Consider the following 23289-nt stretch of genomic DNA (forward strand, 5'->3'; position numbering starts at 1 on the left):
TAATAAAAGAATCTCTGAAGCTATCAGTAAATGCTCATTCCTATCCTCAGCCAAGAACTCTGTCCCTTTCTGTCTCTGAGGCACTCTCCCCACCATTACTTGCATTTGAGTGGCTTGCCCATACATCTGTTTTTTTATTTTGTTTTCAACAGGTCTTCCTAAAAGTCTGCACTGGCCAATATCTAGTTCATCTTGCACGATTTTTTCATCAAATCCTATAAGCACATCTAGACCAAGACTAGCCCCAAACTGGATTTCTTGTTTTTTTTCTTCTTCTCCTTCTTTTTTTTTTCCCCCTAGCACGGTGCCAGATGGCACTCAGGTTATGATAATAAAGGGAATCTGTTTTCTTCCTCATATTTTCTGTCTCTGTCATAAATCTTAACTGAATTTAGATGAACAGGAATTTAGAAGTTCAAGTTTTAGGTGAAGATTCAGTTTGAATTTCACTTTAAATTTTTATTAAAAATGATTTGCTTTTGCAAATTGAATTAATTCAATGTCATTTTAGTGGAAGCGTTTTGACAAACAGTGATAAAAATCCTTCCAAGATAACACTTTGGCATAGGGCAGTTTTGTTTTGTTTTGCTTATCTTTATTGAAGAACTACCAGTAAGAAACTCCTTAGGTCTTATTATGCCTTTGAAACATGGATAACATCAGACTGCACTACCTAGGAAAGAAGAAAGAAATCTGAACACCATTAAAGGTGCTGTCAGAATTCACAAATCTAGCAGACTGCTGAGGCATAAAATGTGTAACTTATTAGGTCATTGCTTCCGAATACAAATTATAATAATTTCAGGGTAATAGAGTGTTTAAATATCTACAATTTAAGGGAAGCAAAAGCCAGGAAAATTATTATATTTGCTTGAGTTAAAACAGTTACAGACTACAACAAAACAACAGCAGCAACAACAAAAACTTACAGAAATGGGAGGACCTGTGATCCAAAATCTACCTAAACTAAGGAAAGGTGATTTTATAGGAAAGCAGCTCATGTACTACATTGGTGAGATCAAGGCTGATTTGGGGAAAATGGGGTGGGAAGGAAATAAAGCTTATAATGCCACTGCTCTATATTAGTTTATGGAAAGTATTACGCAAAGAGAATTGGGACATAATTTATATTTTATCAGAAATGGGTTGTCAACCTGAATTATCTGAGAGATTGGTGGCAGAAGAATGAAATCACTTTTTAGGCTTTGTTATTCAAAAGCTAAGACTGCAGGAAAATAGAAAACCAATTTGATTTTATGTTAAGGAAAATATGTGAGGTCTGTTGCAAAACATTGTGCTCATTTGCTTAACTCTCCCTTCCCTTTTGCTCCTTCTCAGTATGGAAGCTTGTAATGGGAACAGTGTCAAATCATTCTTCCACAGTTAGTATTTGGAATCATATCTGTAAAAGTTGCTCAGCATCTGGATGAGGGCCAGCACTATGCATTAGGGGTTTACTTAGTGGGTAAGGAGAGAGCAGAGATAGATGTTAATCCACAGGAAAGCAGACTGTCCTGGTCAGACCTGTGTCCGTGAGTCATGTGCTTCCCTCTGTTTCCTAGGGCTCTGGGCATGACCCTCTTGGGACCTCACAGTCCAGGCCTGTGCAGACTGGCACCTGAGCAGAAAGTATGTCAAATGCAGTGCTTGAAAATTTGGGAGTCAGCCTGGTGTCAGGTTGAACCCCAGTTTTGCCACCTACAAGTTGTGTTACCTTGGGCAAACGCATTACTCTTTCTGAGCCTCAGTTTTCTCAAGTATAGAATGGGAATAATAGGAGCACTTGGGTCTTTCTGAGCTGAAAATGAGAAAATGCTTAGCAAATGCCTAGCATCATGCCATAATCTTGCTAGGGGTTCACAAGCTACAGGTGACATTATTATGTAAAGGGCCTATCACTTACAAAGTGCTCAGTAAAGGTCTTGTTAGCAGTGACCATATCAAAAAAGAGCAGCTATTTCTCCATGGTTGTTGTCCCCCAAATCCTCTCTGGAAAGGTCCATGTCTTGGTGAAACAGTCTCCAGAAGCAGAGGTGATGTGTTCATAGTGAAGTGAGGCAGTGTGGCTTGGGGTCTGGAGTCAGAGGAACTGGCTCAAAGTCTGGCTCTGACATTACTTGCTGTGGGACTTGGGACAGGCCTTTTAGTGTCTTTGAGCTTTAGTTTTCCTGTCTTAAAAACCTCCATTTTATGGTGATGCCTCCTATACCGAGTTGTAGGACTCAGATGAATTCTGTGTGAATTCCATGTGTAACGTACACAATGAAGTAAGACGCAAGTTCACCAACTACCAAGAAGCCCTCATGACCCTCCTTTCAAAAGAAAGGGTATCTAAACCACTCTTGCATCCTTACTGGCTCTTTATCAACTGCCCTCACTCCTGCTTAACTTTTTGAGGAAAAATTCTTTTAAAGAATGGCCTGCTTCCTCACCATCTGCTCGGTCTTTTAATGATATTGAACCTAATTTTGATGCTTAACCTTGTTTTGGAACGTGAGCTCTCATTTCACCGGTGAATTCGTAAAATCCAAATCACAAATACAAAGCCCTCCCTATTTGAACTGTTTGTAACATTTGACATGATAACCCGCTCCCACCTTAATCATAACAGCAGGCAACATTTCTTGAAAGGCTACTTCCTACTGCACTGTACTAGCCACCTGCCTCTGGGTGGCAGGTATTAAGGCTTCACTTTATTTAGGAGGAAACTGAGGCACAGAGATGTTAATTAACTTGCTCAATGTCACAGAACTGCCACATAAGTATCAAAAAGAAAAGAAAAAGAGAGGTAGATTGGAACCCTGTTAATACTGATGCTTCTTCTTGGAGCTTTATCCTTTTCTTAGCTTTGATTTATAATCTTTCTCTATGAAAATTACCCAAAGCACTGTGTACCTTTCTTATGGCATCTGTCTCACTCCTAACCCCTGGAATGTGATATATAATCTATAATCTCTTCGAGGACATCCTTTAGCATAACGCCTTGTTGGGACAAATTATTTTTTAACAAAGTGAGCATTAGACAAAGACTCTTTCCTTGGACTGATAAATATGAAGAGTGAACACTAAGTAGGAACGTGAAAACATCAATTCCTTCCTGGCTCGTATACAAACAACGTAACAATGACTTTCTCAAGCTCAGAGTTCCCTTAGGGTGAATTGGTCAAGAGGTTTCTCCTTACTATTGCAGGGGTAGAGAAACAGAGCTGAAGCGCCCAGATGTGTACACTTTGTTTAGAAGTTGCATTTGGAAGCCTCATTGCTGTTCTGATTGATGACAAAAGATCCCAGGCAGGGGAAGTATAATGTGAGTTAGATAAACTCTAGGTAAGGTAATCCTCAGGAGAGGAATTTGAGCAAGTTTGTGTGATGCCCAGAAGGACCATAAATAAGAGACAATGAGTGTTGTTACATTTCCTGCTGACCTTTATTTAACAGAACTTTCGTATTAGAAAAGAGCTTGCTTTAGCTTATTCTTAAAATTGCTGTTTGTTCACCTGCTTTGAAAAAGGAACAGGCAAGAGTAAGCATGGAGGTAGATTAAGAGTTTGCCTACTTGGTGGAGTGTTCTCTTGATCTCTTTTCTAAGATTATAATTATATGAATATAATGAATATATATAATATATACATAATATTATATAAATATACACATATATATTGGGCGAAGGGGCTGATATATGAAGTAGATGCAAGGCACAGTGTGGGACACAATGGTATTTTAAAGGAAAATGTACTAAAATAGAGGAGGACTGCTAGATATAATGAAATTTCGATTTTTATAAGTGAAAATAATTGAATATAAGCAATTCATATGGTTCAGCTTTTTACAAGATACCTCAACTTATACTGACTCAAATCCTATAATGTAAGTGACACTATCCCACTTAACAGAGACAAAGCTCAGAGAAGTTAAATGGTTTTCCCAAGGGCATGCACTAGATGAATTTTGAACTCAGGTCAACTTTCTTTCTACTCCATAGAAGTATCTTTTTATAAATGTGTCTCTTCATGAAATTTAAAAGTAGAATTAAAAAAAAAAAGAAAAATGATGTATGTGTATAACTATGTAATAAGTAAGTAGCAAAATATAAAACCTGCTGAAAGAGCTCAAATCCTGAAGAGGTCCCCTCTAGCTTGGGGGACAATGAATGGGAAGGGGGAGGGAAAATGGAAAGGGTTGAGAGAAGGTTCTATCCAGAAGGTGACATTGGAGAGTGGGTACGAGTTTGACAGGTGGAAATGGAAAGGGGGGCACATTTCTTGGGTGTTTGAAGTGCATTGGGCCAAGGGACAGAGGCATAAGGATGTTGTGATAGGTATGTTTGAGGGGTGGCAAGTGGTACAGTTCAGTTGTAATATAGGGTGAGAAAGGCAAGGTAAAGATTAGCCTGGACAACTTGGAGGACTGTGATCATCTGTCCTGTTGGATGAGACTTGATTTGCTTGGCCAAGCAATAGCCACTGAAGAGCTGTGATGACAGAAGTTCCATGATCAAGGTCATGCTTTGGAGCTACTCATTAGGAAAGGCTAAAGGGAGAAAATAGGATGGGAAGAGATTAGAACAGTTTTTTCTTTTTTGTGATAATTTATATATGATTGGTCTACCCAGGATGTTTATTAAAGTTGCAGGCCTTACCCAAAAAGATTCTGATTGAATACAGGCCACATGAACTGGTATTTTTAAAAAGCTCCCCAGGTAATTCTTCTGCCAGAGATTTAAGGATAGAACTTTGAAAAAAAAAATCAGACCAAAGGCAAGGAGATTGGTGAGCAAACTATCATAATAACCAAGGTGTGAGAACAAAGGGGCTTTATTCGTATAGGGAGGAATAAAGATACAGACACATAAGATTTTTGAAGGAAGACTCGATAGGACTTAGGCCAATTGGGTCTATAGTTGGGGAAGGATTCAAAGAATAGTTGGCTTTAGAAGCTGGGCCATCAGTAGCACAATGAATAGAAACCGGAGGCAGAGTAGGTTTATTAGGTCTTACTAGGAGTTCAGTTCTGCCAAGTGAGTTTGGAAGTGTAGACAGCAGCCATAGGGAAATGTCTACCAGGTGGCAGGCAATGTGGGACTTGGGTTGGGGAGCAAGGTCACAGTTGAAGAGATTGTTTGGGATGAAAGTAGAGACAGCATTTTCTTTTTCTTTCTTTTTTTTAAGTCTCATGCTTTTTTTTTTTTTTTAAAGATTTTATTTATTTGAGAGAGAGAGCACGCGAGCAGGAGGAGGGGCAGAGGGAGAGGGAGGAGCAGACTCCATGCTGAGCAGGGAGCCTGATGAGGGATTCCATCCCAGGACCCTGGTATCATCACTTTAGCTGGAGGCAGACGCTTAACTGACTGAGCCACCCAGGCGCCCTGAGACAGTATTTTCAATAACTGAAAAGTATAACAAAAAATAAGGAAAGGAAAAAGAGGATCCAGCAAAGAGGAAAGATAGGAAAGAACTGTAAAGTAGGAGGGACCTGGGAAATTAAACAATTAAAATCAAGGAAAGAGAGGATTTCAAGAAAAAAAAATCAATCATTCTGTGTGTGTGTATGTGTATTATATGTATATAATACACATACACAGAATGATTGATTTTTTTAATTATATATATATAATACACATACACACACACATATATAAAATATAAAATGACTGAGGGTCATGAGGATTGTGAAAAAGCCAAATTGGGTGACTTTTCCTGCAATCACAGGAAACCAATGTGGTCATAATTCATACACCAGTGCTTTAAAAAAAAAATGAATGGGGAGCAAGGAAGTGGAGGTGGTAAATATAGAATACAATTTCAAGATGTTTTTTGATCAAAGAGAGCTCTAGTCATGTTCCAGGGTTCATAACCTCACCATCTATCCAGTTACTCAAGTCAGAAATCTAAAATTGTCCTCGACACCTCCTTCTTTACCCACGTCCTCTCAGATTTAGCCCATCACCAACTCTCTGATAAGACTTCTTGAACATGGCTCCTTCTGGCCACTTGTCTGCCATTTCACTGCTACCTGGTCTAAGCCACCCTCATCTGGATTATTACAATAGCCTTTCCATTGACTTCTCTGTATCCACTTGCTCACCTCCATTTTTGATCACCACATTGCAGCACCTCAATGGCCGAAATAACTTTGCAAAGCACAAATATCTTCTCAGCTTTCTGCTTAATACCTTGGATGACTTTCCATTGCTCTTTGCATAAGGAGCAAATTTCTTCACAGGACCTGTAAGAGCTCACCTAGCCAGATGCTTTTTTCCCTCTTCAACCTCATCTTTAACCACATGCTGCTTAATCCCTGTTCTCCAGCCACACTGGCCCTTCCCCAGAGCACAGTCCCCATTTACTCTCTGTAACAGGCTTCCTTTCTATCTCATTCATTAATTTAAAAAATTGATTGCCTTTCACTAGAGTGCAAGCGCCATAAGAGCAGGAAATTCCCACCCTCTCCCACCCCTCACCCTTTCCCACACGCAGGTGTGACACTTGAAAAATGTTGAATAAATGAAGGTGCCATGCTTTAGCCTTGCACATGCTTTTTCTCTGCCTAGAAAGCTTTTCCTCTAATCCCTGCTGCTTTCACACTTGCTTTTTCTTTTTTTCCCCCACTTTCATGCTTTTTCATTTAGCATCTTAGTCCTTTCTTTTTCAGAGAAGCTTTCCCAGATATTCTTGACTACACTAATGTCTCTAATTAAATAATCTCTTAGCACTTATTACATTCATAATTTTACATTTATTTCTGGGACTATTAGAAAAATATCTTTCTCATCCAGGACTGTAACCTCCATGGTTAGGGATGAGGTCATTTGTGAGCTGGCTCAACATTGTAACCCCAATACCAGACATAGCGCCTAGTCCACAGTGGATACTCAGTAAATATTCATTGAATAAATGAATGGGTAGTTGAATGAATGCAGACATGAAATGAGGACTGATCAATTAAGGGCTAGCAGAATGGAAAGTAGATTATAGATTTTTTAATGTGGACACCTGAGCACATCAATCTAGGGTAAGAATCTTCTTCCAGTAAACGAACTAAACACCATATGAAATTGAAATTACATGCAAGGCAACTTTTCATATAGGCATATAAATCAAAGCATATCTCCTATTTTTTATACCATTTTTTCACAGTTTCATTTCAGCAGACACTAGATCTACTTGTCAGGGGGGAAATTGGCCTAGAAGATTGAGAAGCAGGTTGTAACAGACATTATTTTTTTATGATTTTATTTATTTGTTTGATAGAGAGTAAGCTCAAAGCAGGGGGAGTGGCAGGCAGAGGGAGAGGGAGAAGCCAACTCCTGCTGAGCAGGGAGCCTGATGCGGGGCTGGATCCCAGGACCCCAGGATCATGACCTGAGCCGAAGGCAGACGCTTAACCGACTGAGCCACCCAGGTGCCCCTGTAATAGACAATCTTTGGCTAGTTTTCTTTGTACCAGGGCTATTGTTATCTTTTATACACCCAAAGAGATCTTCTCAAATTTGGTAACATATTATCTAAGCCATCCTTCTCCTTTAGATATGAACTTTCTCTCTCTCAACTTTTTTTTTTTTTTATCATTCCAACAGAGAATTGAGTCCTGTACTGTTCTATTTTTATGTTTTTAAAGCAAATAGTTACCTTGAGTTGTCTACACAGAAGCCCCATATGACTGTTGCCAAGCACCACACAGGATCAAATAAAACTGCTAGGAAGTGAGGTTAAAGCAGTCATTGGTTATTTCCACAGAGAGGAAGAAACAGGATCAATCCTGTTAGAGTTTTGCCTCTAAAGTTAGGTATTATTTTCTTCCAGATGTCAGGTTGTTTCTCCCCCCGCCTTAATTTCTTCATTTGGAATATACCAGGAAATGAAGAAAAAAAAATCCAAAGAAGTCAGTGGCTCCAGATTTACTACAGAAATACAGTCCCTCTGAGGAAATTCCAGTTCACTTTGATGGAGCTACCAATCCTTCAGATGGTCAGAAATTTTCGAATGATTGTACAAAACGAAGCTCAAGACATTCAAGAATTATCTTATGGGCAAGATTTACCAAGTGCGGGGCATCTGGGTGGCTCAGTCAGTAGTCGGTTAAGCCTCTGCCTTTGGCTCAGGTCATGATCTCTAGGTCCTGGGATGGAACCCCACGCCCTTGGGCTCCTTGCTCAGCAGGGAGTCTACTGGAGAATTCTCTCTTTCCCTCTCCCTCTGCTCCCCCCCGCTCATGCTCTCTCTCTTTCTGTCAAATAAATAAAATCTTTAAAAAACGAAGATTTACCAAGTGCTTCTCTCTCTACCTCATGAAGTGCTGTATGCAGCACAGCTAGAATGATCCTCTGCATCTATGAGAAGCAACAAAGATTCTAGATTAGCCTTTTTTTTTTTTTTTTTTAACTTCCTAAGAGTTTCACTTTGAAAGATAGTTTACTTTTGTGGATAAGAGTTATGGATACTAATAAGGTCAGATACTTGACCTTATTAACTTTCCAGTGAAAAATTTAATAATTAAAAGACTTAAAAAAAAAGTCTAACCAAACTCATTATTTGTAAAGTCCTGAACTATGTCACAAAGTACAATGGAATTCCCCAGACACATGCAGTGTCATAAGGGCTTTATTTTGACAAAGTTCCAAATTGAATCCTCCTTCGGTAGAAGCCTACGTGGATTGGTTTTATAAATTATTTCCAATGACAGAGATGTCTGTGAGTAATATAATTCTATGGATAAACAGGCAACATCAGAACTCACAAACCCCCTTTTCTTTCCTGTTCCTTATATGAGAGCCCTGTCTGCACCACAGTGCACAAAGGGGATTCAGTGCAATTAAGATTTGTGTGGTTTCTAGAACCTTACATCTCCAGTCAGGCAGCCTAGTAAATAATGATAAGACATTTACCTGATTTCTGTACTATGGCTCTACCTCAGGGAATAGGGTGAAGAGAGAGAGTATATCAATCAAAAAGTTATTTAAAAAAAAATCATATATATTTAATACAGCTCTGTTCACCTAAGAACTATAAAAATGTCATGTCTGCTCTCAAGGAGTTTGCAACCTAATTATCTGGGCTAAAAATTATACTTTAAAAATTAGTTACATATTTTACTACTTGCCTGACTATTCTTATTTACACACTGAGTGGGTTTGTTGAAAACTGAAAATGAGCTTCCATGTCCAGAATATTCTGGAGTTTTAATTTCACACTCAGGAATACACCAAAGTGACAAGGAACCTGCATGTGGGATTCCTCTGACATTTTCCCTATTTAGTACAAATGCTGGCAAATGTAAACCAAAGCCCTGCTGTCTGGTGGTGTAAGCATCTTCTCTCTCTTTCCTAGGAAGTCAGCAGGCTTGACATTTTGGCAGCTGATTTATTTTTCCCCTCCCCCTGAGCTGAAAATCTCACCCAGGCTCATCTGTCACCCTGGCTTTGATGAGGGAGGGGGTTAAGGTGTTTGCTGTCTGAGGCTGTCAGACTTGAAGTTGGCTTCAAATGAAAAGCTCCACCATACTCTTTAGAAAGCCAGGGTAGCGGCTGTGGGCAGACAGAAGAGCAGAGGAGGGATGGGGGAATAGTCAGCCAACAGAAGCCAGAGAATATGAAGAGAAGAGATGAAGAGGACAGGTAAACGAGAAGTTAGTAAGCACAGGGCAGGTCCAGGTGCATGGTTTATTTGTCCACTTGGTCATTTACCCTTCTTAGGTCAAACTGGACACTAAGAAATCTAGCATAGACCTCCTTCCTTCGTTCGTTCCTTCGTTCGTTCGTTCGTTCGTTCGTTCGTTCCTTCCTTCATGAATTACTTCTAGAGCATTAACTACTTGCTAAGAACTCTACCAGGCCCTGGAAATACTGAGATGACTATGACCCAGTCCTCGACCTCCAGGGACTTAAAATTTAACTGGGGAGGAGGGGAGCAGATTAGTTAACCAAAGATCACAGCACAGTGTGCTAAGGGCCATGGCAGAACCATGCACAGAGTGTTCTTAGAGACAAGAGGAGCAATATCCTGTGAAGATTTAAAACACAAATCAAACCTTGAAAATCTGTGACATTTTAATGACAATGGCACATCCACACTGTTGGAGAGAGGCGGTACTACTGGGACCAGTTGCACTTAAGGAGGGGAGTTTGAGGAATGACGCAATATTAAAGGAAACGCAAATGCACAAATGTGATCATTAGTGATACAAACCGACCTTCAAGAATCTGAAATTGGAGTTGTTTGGTGTCAGATGATGTTCAGAACTGATGAAAGAAAAATTTAGCTTATGTAGTAGATTCATATTTGAGAATGTCTTCCAATAGTTTAATTGGAGGTGCTACTTTTTATTAGGCAATGAAAGGAAATTGAATTCCTTTGTATTAAGAAATTGGTAATGTTAAATCTAGAATAACTGATGATGCCAATTGCCAATTTCAGGCATGTCTCTCCCTGAAGTCCTATTACATGATGTGTTCATGGATCGGTTTAGAAATAATAAAGCCCGGGTAGTCAGAGTTGGAGTGGAGACAGGAGTGTTGAAAATGGAGCCTGATAAAGCTGAGGGGAGGCATTCAGATAAAGTTCCTTCCTTCCTTCTTTCTTTCTTTCTTTCTTTCTTTCTTTCTTTCTTTCTTTCTTTCTTTCTTTCTTTCTTTCTTGCTTTCTTTCTTGCTTTCTTTCTTGCTTTCTTTCTTGCTTTCTTTCTTGCTTTCTTTCTTGCTTTCTTTCTTGCTTTCTTGCTTTCTTGCTTTCTTTTCTTTCTTTCTTTTTTAAAGATTTTATTTATTTATTTGACAGAGAGAGAGAGCACAGACAGGGAGAGCGGCAGGTAGAGGGAGAGGGAGAAGCAGGCTCCCTGCTGAGCAAGGAGCCTGATGCCAGGTTGGATCCCAGGACCCTGGGATCATGACCCAAGCTGAAGACAGACACTTAACCAACTGAGCCACCCAGGTGTCCCAGATAAAGTTCTTTTAACATGAATCTATAAAATTGGGTTTGGTATCTCAGAAAAGCTGGTATTTTCTTGATTTTTCCAGAATTGCTTCTTGCATTTTGGGTCTAATCAGAAATGAGCAAATGTGAATTATTTCCAGAAATTCTGTTTCTGGTGCTGGCCAGGTGCTCAAACACCTTGAGCTTTTACGTGATACCTCAATGCTTACCTGGTTCTTAAATGGTATCTACGGGCTGACTTTAGCAGCATGTGATGCCAAGAAATAAGACCTAAAGGACATACTTGAAACCAAATCTCTTAGTGCCATGATATATATACAATGTTTAAAAGTTTCATTTAAGATAATAGATAAAGGGAAGATAGGTACTATGTGTTATGCACATGCATGGTGTTAAGAGCTATGCACAGACTACCCCATTTAATCTTCACAACCCCGTAAACGATGTGCTATTTCTACCTATGTTTCTGCTGAAGCAAAGGAGGCTCAGGGAGGTTTTGACAACTGGCAACGGGCAGAAGTGGGATTCAAACCAAAGTCTTCAGGGCTGTGAAGCTGGGGTTTCAACATTCCCTTACACTGCATGTCTAAAGACTGAGGTCTTCTTAATGAGTAAATTAGTGTTCATTTAACTTCTTTCACAGGAGTTTAAGTCTCCTTTTTGTTTGGGGAAGGAATACATGAAGCACCCACATTGTTCACAGAGGAAAGAAAAGTCTTTTCTTCAGATTCTGCCTTTTAAAAAATTCCCCTAATTACTGGCAGCCTTTAGTCACTAAATACATTAAAGAAGGTTAATCTGTCATTCTATTTGTGAGGAGTCTCTGTGGCTAAAGGGAGAATAAATTTCGAAAGCTTATGAGTTCTTTGACCTTGAACAGTTTGAGTAACTTTTACACCTTAGTTTTCTTGGCTGTTCAGTGAAAAATATAGTATCTACTATTTGAGCATACTGTGAGGATAAAATGACAATAACAATGAGAACACTATTACTTTTTAAACATCTCCTCTGTGCCAAATACTCTAACGAGGCACTGATTCACATGATCACATTTAATCTCTAATCCAAAGAGGTACCAGTGAGGTAACTGAGGCTCCGTAAGATTTTAAAAAATTGCTCCTAGTCACATAACTATGAAGTAGAGAAGGTGAGAGTCAGATCAAGCCTATCTCTTCCTACAGCCTGTACTTGTCTTAGACGCTGTGTCCTTTTCACGTCACACTACCTCTCTAGAAATATTGGACTTTACTATTTGTACCCACTTTGGACTAAAAGATTATTTGATTATACTTTAATTATTTGAAGACATGTACTTTATGAATGCTAGAGAGGTCACTATTAACAAGACCGTGAGACTAACCATGCTGATTCTGAGAGCAATGAATGGAATGTAAATGACTAGTACCATTATTAGTTAATGTTAGTTGATTCCTATTGCTAAATAAAGTACTGGGACTTGTATGCTCAGAAAGGGGTACTGAGCCCAATTTTATCTTCCAACCTGGTTTTGCCATCCTTTCTCTCATCACTAGCAGAGAACAAAGAAAAATATAGAACATGTTTATGTCCATAGTTATTTGTACAGATCTGTGAAGATGTCTTTTTGAAAAAGAAGTCATCTTCGGATAAGATGAAGTTAAGGCAAATTGAATTTTTATTTGCTTTGACATAGATTGGAATCAGTGATGTGATATTTTTTTCCCTTCTGTGTAGAGAGGAGAAAGAAAATCATCTTGATAAATCTCCTTGACTTTCCTCAAGGTGTTCAGTATCTTTCTCTTTGGAAAAAGCAACAGGGCATTTTGACACGGCTTTGACCCTCAGGTTGATAAACTTATGCTTGTAGCCTATTGCTACCAAGATTTTGACGGGGACAAATATTCAGTTCCTATATTCATTAGTTTATTCATTCGACAATCAATGCTATAGATACATCTGGGAACACAACCAAGTCGCTGTTCTCATAGAGTTTACATTCTAGCAGGAGAGACACAGACAATAACAACTCAACATATAGTAAGTTGGGGGATAATTTGGTATGCTATGGAGAAAAAGCAGGGACTTGGAATAGGAAGCATGCAAGAGGGTATGATTTGGCAGAGACCTGAAGAAAGTGAGAGACTGAGTCATGTGGCTGTGTAGGGGAAAAGTTTTCCAGGTAGTGGCCATAGGCCCTGAGGTTTGAGAGTACATGGCAGGCTCGAGGAAGAACCAGAAAGCCAGTGTGGCTGAAGTAAAGTGCTAAAGGGAGAATGGAAGGCAAGGGGTGAGTGAAGAACCCTGGACTGATCACACATAGCCTGTGGACCACTGTGAGGATCTGGCTCTTATCTGTAGTCAGATGGGAAGATGTTGGAGGCTTTTGAGCAGAAGATACTATGATTTAACTTCAATACGGGAACAGCCACTGGTATTGGATACAGAATAGAATGTGTGGGAGCAGGGGAGACAGAACGTATTGCTATAATCTGATGGTTGGTGGTAACTTGCCCAGAGTGGTAGCAGTGGGAATAATAATTAAATTCTAGGTACAGTTTGAAGGTAGAAGCAATGGGATTTTCTGTTCCATGTGAAGGGAAGAAAAGATTCAAAGAGCATTCCAAAAATTTTCTTCTGAGAAAGTGGAAGAATCGAGTTTCCATTTCCATACATAGGGGAAAATAGGAGAGGAGGACATTTGGTGTGGAAATTCGATTTTGAACATGTTGTGTGAAGTGCCTATGAGACATTTAAGTGGAAATGTTATATAGGTAGTTGAATTTGTAAGTTTGGGGGTTAGGGGAAAAATCCAGGTTAGGGATTAAAATTTATGAACTCTCTGTGTATGGTTAGTTTCTAAGGTCTTGAGATGAGGTTGGAATCATTTAAGAAGTAAGTATAGATAAAGAAGAGATTTACAGTTGAGCCTTGGACCACTCCAACATTTAAAGATTTAGAAGACAATTAGGAGCCAGCAAAGGAGATTGAAAAATTCTCTACCTATAAAGTAGGGAGAATTACACACACACACACACACACACACTCCTTTTCTGGTAAACCTGGGTTAAGAAGTAGGAGGCATCAGTCTACTAGAAAGGATGATGCCAAGTTTTTGTGATGTGACAACCAAGAAACCCAAGGAGAAAGGGCCTCTGATAGGGGAATAGCACTTCTGCCCAATCTTGCTCAGACCAACAAATGACTTTAGAATTTGGGGTGAAGATAAAGTGGATGATATGAAGTATGATAATGGGGAAAAGATGGCAACATGGTTGCAAAAGGAGATAAAACTGCATAAGTCTCCTTGTGACTATTAATATAATACCTGCTTTTTGAAAAAAATTAGTGACTATAAGTAAATAAAGAGAATAAAATGCACCATTAATACACACTAAGAGAACCTCTAACATTTTGGTATACTTTTTTTCTAGTTTTTTCATACACACATATGTATAAAAATTAGGATTATATTGTATAGACATTATTATAGTCTTTTTAATTTGATATAATAACAAGACTATTTTTGGAAGATTCATTTTTTATCATCTTTTGGTAAGAGGAGAAAGCTGATCAAAGAGAAGATTGTGTTACTTGAGAAATGTCTGGTCCAATATCAACCAATAAAGTAGAGTATGAGTGTGTGTGTGTGTACATGAGAGAGACAGAGAATTAGGGTGATTGGGACTTGGTGAATTGTGTCTTGGTGACTGAGACGTTGGCTGTGTTACCTCTAGGGACTGAGAAAACAAGGCTGACTAAAGCTTTGCTTATTTTTTATGTCTGGGTGGATTCTGGACTTGTTTTCTGGATAGCTGGAGAATTGTTGGTTTTTCATTACTAGATTACAGCACAAACTGAAAGGGAAAAATATGTGTAAATGCTTTGGTTGATACCTACCAATGTAAAGAGGTAATGAAATTAATTTGCGATACAAAGTAGGTTGTTTTGACTAAATTACTTAGTTTGGTTTTCCCCACATCTTACAAAGAAAATAAATTCCGTATTTCCCCTATGTTTTTCATGTTGTGGGTCCAGTCTAGACACATATACCTTGAAGATTTAATATGGGAATTTTTCCATAAATCTGTGAAAATTGTGAAGAGTCATTTTAGTTTATCAGTAAAGTGTTATGAGCATGATGACAGCAAAATGATTTTTCCTATTGACAACTTTTATGGCACAGACTGATTTTTTTTTTTTTTAAAGATTTTATTTATTTATTTGACAGAGACAGAGAGAGCAGGAACACACGCAGGGGGAGTGGGAGAGGGAGAAGCAGGCTTCCTGCTGAGCCGGGAGCCCGATGTGGGACTCGATCCCAGGACCCTGGGATCATGACCTGAGCCGAAGGCAGTCGCTTAACCAACTGAGCCACCCAGGTGCCCGGCACAGACTGATTCTAAAATAAATGCTTGATGAGATTAGATTCAGAAGATATTGGCAAGACGAGAGCCAGTGAAAATCTCTTTCAAATAAATATAATTAATGAAAACAATAGAAATAACATTCAGCTGTAAACTTCTGACAGCAGTATGTAAAGTGTGTGCCTGTGTGTGTGTGGGTGGGTGTGTATTTCTGTTTGTGTATCACAAGCTCTCTTGTTATGTATGGGTTCTTGATTGGTGAGCACAATTGGCTAGAGGATGGGACTTTACAAGGTCAAGGTCACACATTCCACTGGCCACATAGAGGCAGAAAACTATGTCACAGTCATCAATTGCATCAGAAATTTTATACAGTCATTTCATGGCCATGTATTCTTGGTCACAAAACAACTGGACAAGAGAGTTGGGCTGGCTCAATAATATTAATCACACTATTAGGAAAAATAGGCATACAACTTTCAGCATAGATGCCATACCTTACAGGGCAATGATTTCCACTTTGTGAATGGCAGAATATATACAGACGCTCACAAATGTACAAACTCAACTGCATTAGATGAGAGAAAAAGCCCTACTTAGCCTTAACTCCAATATTTGGCTGAAAACAAGCATACCATAACTGTCTCTCACTTTTTTCCTAGTTAATACTGCATTAATATCAAAGTTTTAGAAGAATATTAACATTCTTTTATAAATATACCATTATTCTTTGTACCTTTATTATTCATTATAATCAAATCAGTGCATCAGAATCTAGGGCTTTTCAAAATCTAAAGCGACATCTTTACATTTTGGCGTTTGGGAAGTCCATCGGGGGAAACAGTGCAACAGCATCGAGAAACGCACTCACGACAGTTCTGCCACTTCACACTGAGGGTCATATGCAATGACAAATGCTGAAACTTGCACCATAGATCAAGTTGGGGAAACATTAGTTCCTGACCATTGCATTTTTGCTTTAAAAATCTCAGCCTACGATCTCCTGACATTGCCTTTTCTGATCGAGCTATACCGATCCCATAATAAAGTACAAAACAGTGTAAGTTCCTCTGCAAACCCACTCACGATCTGCTCGACTTTGGAACCCAACTGCCCTCTCCTCTTCCAAGGAGAATTGTGCTTTTATGGTATTCGTTAAAAAAAGGAGAAGAAAAGAAAAAGGTACAACGTCAAGTCCATAACCTCTAACGAATCACTATTTCCATCTGCAGCCTGGCAATAGGCTAAAAGCAGGAACAGGAAGAGAAAGCCCCTTCTTTTAATCTAAAACTCTTGCAAAACCGTTAACACAAACAGTGTGGATCAGCCTTTCAATATGCAAAATGGATGAAGGTACCCAATTTTCTTTGATAATAAATTAAATCTGAAGTAGTTCCCTATCGGGGACATCCGTTGTAATCTTTCAGTTTCCCCCTTTAAAAATTAGATGCTGGCTATCAAAGCACGTTGGCCATGGGAATAAAATATTTATCTAACAGGTTTCAAGTCTCAACGACCACTTCCTCTTCTTGATTTTTCTTAGACCTTTATGCCTCCCACCTACCACAGTCTTCCCTCAACCCTACTGACAGCCTAGCTGGCACCACAGATAAGAAGCGAACTGTTTTTTCCATGACCTCTAAGCATTCTACTCCAAGGGAAAAGCAACGTGGAATGCACACTCAGCAGGCTACGAGCCCGGAGCCAGTTTGTCCTCAAGGCATTTCTGCAATAAAATCTAATACTATTCACTGTGTTTTGCTCTAAGCTGATCCGTCCCCCACTCCCCTCTCTCCCCTTCCTGCTCTCACTCCGCACCTGGCTGCAATTCTTGACCCACAGGCACACAGCAAACAAAAGCCCGAAACAGCAACAGATTCCTTTGTTTTACATGCAAATCCTACCTCCGGTAGTTGTCACATCTTCCTCAAAAGCCACGCTTAATTTTTAATGACAGCGATCCAGTGCAGTCCTCCAAAGAGCCACCGGTAATCATCATTGCCTCGCGTGCCTAAAGCCTTTCTGGACCATTAATGTCACAACCCTTGCTAACTCATAGCTTTAATACTCTCTGCTCAAAATGTCTGAAAGAGTTTGGGAGGACAATAGGAGTGACAGGCACGCTAGACAGCCATGCTTGAAATTAGTTATCAGAAGCTCCGTGAAAGCTGCTTCACACTGTTTTTAAAGCGTGCAGGAGGTAGGATTTATTAGCCTATGATAGGCATGCTGTTTCTGTTTTTATTAAATACTGTAATAGGCTGTCTGTTAGCAATGCTGTGATAGGTCCAACATCACTTCCCACTGCTTTCGAATTCTCGTATTAAAAAGGGAGAGAGGGCTCAGACTTCCTTAGGAGACCGAGGCGGACACCACCCTGCCTACTGGATCAGATCCAGATCCTCTATAACTACAGGGGAAAGAATTCCTTGTGCAAGTGCTATTTTTATGTGGAAAGTGAAGTTGGGAATAAACACTTTAGGGTTCCCCAGACAATTCTCTCACTCCCAGCAAGGGACTCCTGCTCTCCCCAGTTACAAAAAATAAGTGTCCTCTGGAGTTAGATAAGAGAATCAGTCTCCGTAAGAAAACGTTCCTCATCATTACTGAGGAAGGATTCAGGGTATGCCTAGATGCCAAAATCTCAAATGATGTATCAAATGGGCTGAATGGATCAATGGGCACATTCATTATTTCAGGCTAACTTACAGAGCTTTGTGTTCCCGTTTGAAGCAATCGTGGGTTCACTTTTGACAGCAAAAGTGCGAAGAACGAAGGGTGAGTGGAAGGGGAGGGGGTGATCCATGCTGGGCAGTCATGGTCATGGAAGATGGAAGAAGGATTTCTTACCATTGGTCAGAGATGAGGCTGGAAGTGCTACTCAGAAAAGTTGCTAAGTACTTTTCCAATAGGGAAACAGAAAAAAGTTCTTGGTAGTTCACAGTAACAGAGAGAATGTGTTCTGCTTCAACTACCTAGATTTTGTCCTTTTTTCCCTACTGTTCTTTCTCTCCTCCTGCTATCCCAGGAGCAATAGTTATGTAGTAGTTGCTATGGAAACTGAGTGGTCGCTCCAGCAGAGGGGCTGAGGAAGGGCAGCAGATGGAAAGCGGACAGAAATGTACTATGGCTGGCCTATAGAATTGAAAATAGGGAGTTAATGAACACACAAAAACTACTACAAAACAAACCGGAGGGAATGATTGTAAATCACCATTATTTAATTACTGGTCGTTTTGTTATCTGGAAGTACTATTACGATCACAGCTTCCATTATTAGATTATATGTAAGAACTGAATATCTGATAAAAGAAAGATACTTTTTTTTTTCGCTTTTTTTTTTTCTTTAAACTCCTGGTTGTCAGTTTGAATATGCCTTGATTGTATGTGAATTTTAGTTATTTCTTGACTGGTCACAATTTCTGCTCAGGAATAAAGTGTGATTTAGTGGGAAAATCTCCTTGTATCACGAACTGTAAGCATGTTTCATTCTGAATGAACATCCTTGTAGTGGTTTCTCTGAAGCAAAACCCAAATAAAAAAATACTGTAATTTGAAATTCAATAACTATTTCTGCTCCCATTATGTTGGTAGGACAGAGGAGATTTTTTTTTTTAAATTTTTCACATTCGCAGTTCCTCAAATAGGGGGGAAAAGATTTTTTTTTTTTGTATTCCAGGTCCCAAACCTTCCACCAGCCTTGTGATCATGCAAAAGAAACTAGAGTTTCTTACCAGAGTAATTAAAATTTCACGGTTGTAAGGAGTCAGGGGAATTTTCGTCTTTAGTGCCTCAGTTTGTAATTGGAGTAACTGACAGTACTGAAGGGAGAACACAAACATTCCAAAATAAAATTGTTGGGAGGCTATTCTTCAAGATTTTATGCAAATCCTCTTCTTAAATAGGCAGGCATATCATCCAAAAATTTGTAATGGAAGAAGGATTATTTCAGGGGGAAAGGATTTATGATATTCTCTTAAAAAATGAGAGGGTAGTATTATAAATTGAATATCCCAATTATTTTTTTCAAATGTCAGAAAGTATTTAATGGCAACATATGACAACCTAAACACCATTAACAACACCATGTATCATTTGTGGGGAGGGAGGGAGAGAGAGAGGGAGAGGGAGACGGAGGGGGGAGGGGGAGAGGGAAAAAGAGTGTCAGAAAACTTCCCAGTTGAATATTTCCCTCCAATTCTATGTATGGTTAATTCAGGAGTAGCTGCTGCTCCTACAGGAGACAAATAGGTAAGATTTGGATCCTGGGATGGAGGGAGAGGGCTGGTCTGAGGGCAGGGGTGGTTAGTGCTGCTTTAGCGAGGTTCTGTCCCTGGCAGAGCAAAGATTACACGACTTCTCTGAAGATGAAGGGGGATTACTGAAAGGACCCATCAGATGGGAGTGGGGTCAGGTGCAAAGTGGTTTGTTGGAGGTCCTGGAGGCTGAGCAGAGAATGAGGAAAGGAAGCTCAAGGGAGGGAAAGAAGAGGGAGAGGGATCTATGAGGGAGGAAGGAAGGAATTTCTTGAGGTGGCCTGATGTCAGAACAGGACACAGGCTTTGAAATAAGGAGGCTTGATTTCAACCCTCAGTTCTGTGAGCCCATTTGGGGTCTCGTGTAAAATGGGATGCTAAAATGGCTGTTGTAAGACCACCATGACAAGGGACATGATGAGGGAGGAGTACGGCTCTTCGTTAACTGAATGCTGAAGTAAGTGCTAGTTCTACCTGAGCAGCGAGAAGGAGGGGCCAGGAGGAGGAGGTGGTACAGTGGGAAAGAGGAGGAGTGAAGGAAGGAAGGGCAGGAAGAGAAGGAGAGAAGGAGGTGGAGCTGGGGAAGAGAGTGGTGGGGGGAGTAGAAGAGAAGTTTTCCTGTGAACTCATAGAAGATAGAATTTCTTGTTTGCTTTGTTTTCTGGATCACATGCCAATAACTGCTGTTGCATTTTGGTTCTCCCCCTATAAAAAAGTTTCAGATAATAAAGTGTTCGGAGCTCATACCCTTTTCAACAACAGAAAAACTTAGGCTGAACTTGTTGAAAAGCATGTTCTACCATTTCGGAAACAGCTGATCTGAGGATTGAATTTAGTCGTTCTTAGCATCGCTGTTTTGGATGGTTCCCTGGAGAATGAAGTTTGGGGCAGCAGAAGGCAGGAACTGGAGTGATATTTCAGAGCTATATTGCCAAACACATTCAGCCGGGGTACCCTGTGCATCTGTAACTTGACAACATTTTCAACAACATCTGCTCTCTGAATGCACATAAAAAAAAACTTGTTCTGGAAAGAATTTGTGTGTGTTAACAAATATTAGGTGGAGAACTGAAGCCTGTGCAAGAGTGTTGTGATCACATAGTCAGAGAGTTTACAGTTGACACACACAGCCTGCAAGTGAAACCATTTAATGAATGGAACAAAGAATGCATAATTTCATTATGAGTCATCACTATTAAAAAAAAAATGATAGATACATAACCAGAAAGTGTAGCTATCTGTTCCAGATACAAGAGCTAATTATATTTTGGAGTATATAATTTATGCTCTGAGTAACTGCTTTTCCTTTGTTGTGACTATTTTTCTAGGAACAACAGGAAAGTTACTGTAGAAACCACTTCCTTCCTGTTATATTCCTGTCAGTGCTGAAGCTGACTCACTCTGAAGTCCAAGTTTAGATCCTTGAAAGAGGCACTCTCTAGTATAAACGTGAAATTTTGGCCCTAGAAAATAATGACAAGAAAACAGTTGAAGACAATGTGACATTTAAAGCACGTGTCTGATTTCCAAGACACAATGAAATGCCGTTCATGGGTCTACCTCACTTTTCATGAAGATATTCCTTCTGATTAGAGGTTAAAAAAAAGTTCAGTAAGGATATGATAATTTCTGAAACTTTACATGTATATATATTCAAACACATCATATTTGATCATCAGAACAAAGTTATTGGGAGGCAGGGCAGATATGAATAGTCCCATTTCCATCTGGACGACTGAGGATGAGGGAGGTCAAATGATTTTCCTAAGATCACATAGCCTGTAAGTAGGTCTTCTAATGCACAATCCAGTGCAATTTTTACTTCATGAAAGTTTACACTTAGCTCCGAATATTTGTCCTGAAATATTCAGAAATATAAGCACTAGAAGAATTTTTTTAACCTTTATAAAGTATAAATTGGAGCTTACTGCCATGTTTTTTTTTTTTTTTTTCCTTTCCATCTGGCATATATTCAAGCTGGGTTTTTCACTTTTTTGTTTTGCAGCCCTTCATGTTTTTAAGGTAGAGTTGGTAAACCTTTTAAAAAGATAAACAATAAATTTTTACAATCCTGCTGACTACAGAATGGACACTGAATAGGATTTCCTGTTAATGGCAGCAGCAGAACAGGACTCTGACCTATGGGCCTAGAAGCACGAACCCACCTAGTAAGGCCATGATTTGGATTGTCATCCTGAATTCTTTGATTGCATTTCTATCTGCTTAAAAATTAGAGAAAGGCCTGCAGAAACTCCTAGCCCCACCTTCTGTCAGCACTTAGTCCTTTCTGTAGGTTCCCGTAAATGACCATTCTGTATGCTTGTAGTTGAAATGGGAAAAGGAGGTAGACGATTATAGAATATATACCTCGATGAATTTATCTGAATTTTCAGAGTAGTAGAAAAACATGCCCTCTCTACCTCTCTACCATGCCCCCTCCCAGCAAACACAGATAGAGATGCCCGAGCCTCGCCCGGATGCCCATGAGAAAGCACTGGTACCAGCTAGTCTAGCCAGCTTTCTGAAGCCATCATTCTTTAGCTGAGCCATTGCATTTGGCGGACAGCTTATTGGGGCTGCCTTTCCATCCTTCTGAAGCCTGTCAGAGTATTGGACATAAATCAGCTTAAAAATAAAACGTAAAATAGAACGTTGACAGTTGTTGGAGTTTTATTTCATTTGGATTCTCCTGCTTCCCAGGGCCTCACTGCAATTTTCCTGCTTACTGGAAACAGGTACTAGAGCATGGTAACCCTCAGGGCATAGTGCATCCGTGTGTAACCAATGAGAAGATGATCGCTAGTTACCGTTATTATTATTATTATTATTATTATTATTATTATGACTTATGGTGTTGCAGTAATGTGTACACCATATAGCATTAGACACAATACCTCCTGCTTTCAATGGAAGTTAATTAAAAGACCTCTGTCTTAAAAACAAGACAAATCCCTTTTATGCAGAAGACTCCAAGATTAGGTACAAAGGACAAAGATTCACATGTATGTTGGTGTTTACATTCATTTGTATATTTTAATAACTTACTTTATGTGGCTAGATTCTTAGGGTGGGGAAAGAAAGACTTGGCAAAAACACTTGAACATTGATTGTAAAAGGTCCTACTTTACAAAACTACAGCAAAATCCTGATAAATCTATTAGGCCTTTGTTAGCTGGAGAATTTCTAAGTGTTTACTCAATGTTAGACTAGGAAACTTTTCCTAAATATTTCCACATTTCATAATTTACTTAGACTAAGAGTCAGCAAAATGGATGTCAACAAATACATTTGTATACCGAAATGTATTTGTGAAGTTACTTTTATCAAGGGTGTCATATCAAGGTTAGACATGATAGTGACTTCACGGCATTTCCCACTTTTCTCCTTAAATACAAAACACTGTTGAGTTCTGATGATTTAAAAAGTGACATATGCTCATGGTTGCAAAATTGGAATATATAGAGAATATAAACGAAAGTCTTCTGTGATTCTATAATCCACAGGTGATTTCTATTAATAGTTAAAAAACTAGGATTATATAGCATATGTACATTTACATGTTAATTTTCCCCTTCACTTTATAACATTTTCCATGTTATTTTGAAATCTTCAAATCTTTTTTAAGGGATGCATAATATTTTGTCATATGGATCTTCCCTTATTTTAAAAAAGCCTGTTATTGGGGCACCTGGGTGGCTCAGTTGGTTAGACAGCTGCCTTCAGCTCCGGTCATGATCCCGGGGTCCTAGGATCGAGCCCCGC

At 39.4% G+C, this 23289-nt stretch overlaps 1 protein-coding gene across 4 annotated transcripts in view; it reads right to left on the bottom strand.

Moving 5' to 3' along the window:
• KCNMB2 (potassium calcium-activated channel subfamily M regulatory beta subunit 2) overlaps window positions 1-17531 on the bottom strand; it is a 237865-nt gene extending 220334 nt beyond the window's left edge. Inside the window, exon 1 of one of the 4 annotated variants that reach the window (XM_064585162.1) lies at window positions 17176-17531. The gene's annotated coding sequence lies outside the window, so the exon portion shown is untranslated. The remainder of the gene's footprint in view (window positions 1-17175) is intronic. The other 3 variants (XM_054504318.2, XM_064585154.1, XM_045903361.3) reach the window with 3 other exon arrangements.
• Window positions 17532-23289: the final 5758 nt, after the last annotated feature.

This window comes from Mirounga angustirostris, unplaced genomic scaffold, assembly GCF_029215605.1.
Source record: "Mirounga angustirostris isolate CCGP_5_RB_7025 unplaced genomic scaffold, mMirAng1.0.hap1 SCAF_1, whole genome shotgun sequence".
Classification (NCBI taxonomy): domain Eukaryota; kingdom Metazoa; phylum Chordata; class Mammalia; order Carnivora; family Phocidae; genus Mirounga; species Mirounga angustirostris.